Below are 3,018 nucleotides of genomic sequence, written 5' to 3'. Positions count from 1 at the left end.
TGCTGGTGCGGCTGCCGTTGTTGATGGTGTGACAAAGATGATGAGAAAACCGACAAGTCCTGACCCTCCTCCAACTCTTTTTATATGTAGAGGTTTTTTACAACCCCGTCGACACATTTAGATCATTTAGAAGGCAGAGCCAATGCGGCCTGAGAGGGATACAACATTCGAGCAGAAAGACCGCAATACTCGATGAAAATTCTAACCCCCCCACTCGGAAATCGAACTCGGATCTCCTGCAAACGACAGCAAGACGCCTAATCGCTACACTACAGACGCCGGTTCTCCAACTCTTGAGAGTTCCTGAAAGGTCAAAAGTCTGACGGAGCCCAGCTGACTCATAACTCTAATTAATCAAACTTCACGAGCGTAACTTCGATCTAGATGGCAGGTCCATTCATGCTGTTCACCTTGTCCAAGGGTGTTTTCCCATGCGCACGGTATTGGGGGGTTCGGGAAGGGGTGGGGACTTGTCCGGCTAAACGCGATGCCAGGAAATGCCAAAGAAAATTGAATAAGAGAGGGGTGGGGGTGAAGGGTAGAAGGTGCGATGAGATCACTGAAAAGTGTGCAGACAGCTACTTCGGGTAATTGTGTACAATGTTGAAAACGTCATCATAACAGTGAAGTGGGCCATAAGTGTATGAACGTTACAAAACTTTACACGACTAAAGAAGACAATGGAACTTTGAAACACTTGGTAATACAAACATACTTATGTACGCAACGTCGACAAGAAGAAGGGTGGGACGACGAAAAGAAAGAAAAAGAAAAAAAGGAAAGGAATGTATGCAGTTGTATATGCATTTAGATATAGAGCTGGACAGGTTAATATTATAAGCATATTTGCGTAAAGAAAGAAACAAAGGAACGAACGAACGAACAAACAAACAAACAAATAAACACACACAGAGATATTGATCCTCTTTTCCTAAGCCGCTCCCAAGCGGTCACCTCCACAGTCCGAACTTATATAGAAATAATGTTGATTGGCAGAAATATTGAGAGAGAGAGAGGGAGAGAGAGAGAGAGAGAGAGAGAGAGAGAGAGAGAGGGGGGGTGGGTAGTGAGGGAAAGGGAAGACTCAGGGGGAGAAGACTAAATGCTAGAAATATTCACTTCTATCGTAATGATCGGGACAAATTTGTCTCTGCGAGGCATAATGAATTTCTAATATTTCGAGAGCCTACCTGTATGCCGCAGTATCCGGCCCGTGCCAGAAAAGCACACTCCCTCTCTATGTCTTTCCATTTCCACTCAAAGAGATGTGCAAACACGCTTGTACCTGGCCGACAGTGGCTGTCCAGGTAGTCTCCCAGAGGCTGCACTTTCTGCGGAACTGAAAGGATCATGGCCATAGGGACGAGAATCAATCAATGTTAGCTTATGTATCAAAAAAAGGGAAGAAATTGTAGCGATCTAGCTTAATAAAAGATTATAGTTGATGAAAGTCTCCAGTCTTCTCTTTTCAGTTTTACTGGTGCTATTTTCACAATTAATTTCCTAAAACGTTTGCTTAGACTTAAAGAATTTTACTAAATTTCGTTCTTTATGTAAGTTTAGATTCACATGCCTATTTGTTTATAAATTTGTGTTTAGGGGGGGGGGGGGGGTAAAAATCTTTTCTACTAAAATTTGGTGATAAAATAATGTCGCCCGGTTTCCCATGCCCTTTGAATCCCACTTCCTAAGCTCTCTCTATTCAGATAAAACAAAAAGCGTACGGTACGTAAAAACTGTCTCTGTTATCAACGGGAAATTCTTTACGGTCAGATTTCAAATGATGTAAACCCTATAGCACAATAATTGCATAATATGGAACGGACAAGCGTAATCGATAGAAAAGAAAAAGAATACAGGTATCCTGAAAACCTCACTGACCTTTTCTCGGCAGGCAGTAATACCACAACTACCAATGGGAGAAGCATTCATGGCCAAACTTGGGCCTGCATGCAAGACATAGCCGGCTAGCAGTTTCAGTCTGGTCCGCGAGTCCATCCAAAAATTGGTCATGAAAGTGGCCCCCGATGAGTTGATAAGTCATAAAAACAAAACTACAAGTTTTGAAAATCAAAATCAGTAGCTTCCGTCCCCGCAGGAAACAACAGATTTATCTCATGCCATGCCCTTCAGCAACATCACTTTTATTATGCTACAGTGTTAGGTTTCGTTTCATTTTTGAGAGCTTAGGCATTTCATTCGGTTATACCAAAATTTCTCCTGGTTTGGCGCGTGAGATACACGGAATCGGTCGAGTCCATGACTAGGATATGCTTGCCCCACCCTAGAGTAACCTTGGTGTAAAAGAAATCTGGGTTCCAATGCACATTCCTGGCGTAATCGAAGGCAACAAAAACTTAACTATTTTTAAAAAATCAACTTCATGGTAGGCTATTGGTGTTTAATTGCGATAACTTTACAGCGTTGGAAACCAAGAAGTATGCTGGTTGACAAATCTAACAGTTGGACAAAAGTTCAGATTTGACCAATCTGAAGATAACAGGACAAAAGATAATAGGATGATAATGATGGTCCCTTATAATAAAGAAACTACCAGAGCATAAACGTGGGTGGTTGGCGAGTGCTCTGGTGTGGTTTGCTTCTTCTTTCCTATCAACCATCTATCGTCCTTGTCTTCCATTCTTCTTTTTTTATGTTTGTTACTCTCTTGTAACACCTCTAATCTTCTGGCGCTCATATGACCTTATGCAGTTGCGAGTGCCGTAAAACCTCTACTAAAACTAAACTAAACTAGAGCATAAACACAGAGAGACGGGTGACAACAAAGGGGCTGGGACTTTAAAAAACGGGCTCGATAGGATGAGTCGACGAAACAACCGGCAGGCGCTTCAGAGATAGCCTAGATCTCTAGTTCTTAATATATTTGTGGCGTCGGTGGCTTAGTGGTTAAGCTCTCGGACTCGCAACCGTAAGGTCGTGGGTTCGAATCCCGTCAGGGGCCCGACGTTGTGTCCTTGGGAAAGGCACTTTGCACAAATTTTCCTCACTTCACCCAGG

General features: G+C 42.8%; 1 protein-coding gene across 1 annotated transcript in view; it reads right to left on the bottom strand.

Annotated features, from left to right (window-relative positions):
- Positions 1–1,335, bottom strand: part of LOC101860106 (alpha-amylase 1) — a gene marked incomplete in the record, with an annotated part of 35,689 nt that extends 34,354 nt beyond the window's left edge. The window contains 1 exon segment of the mRNA XM_035970432.1: positions 1,214–1,335.
- Positions 1,336–3,018: the final 1,683 nt, after the last annotated feature.

Source organism: Aplysia californica, unplaced genomic scaffold (assembly GCF_000002075.1).
Source record: "Aplysia californica isolate F4 #8 unplaced genomic scaffold, AplCal3.0 scaffold00267, whole genome shotgun sequence".
NCBI lineage: Eukaryota > Metazoa > Mollusca > Gastropoda > Aplysiida > Aplysiidae > Aplysia > Aplysia californica.
Note: the sequence above shows the minus strand (reverse complement) of the source record. Positions and strands in the feature narration are given on the sequence as shown.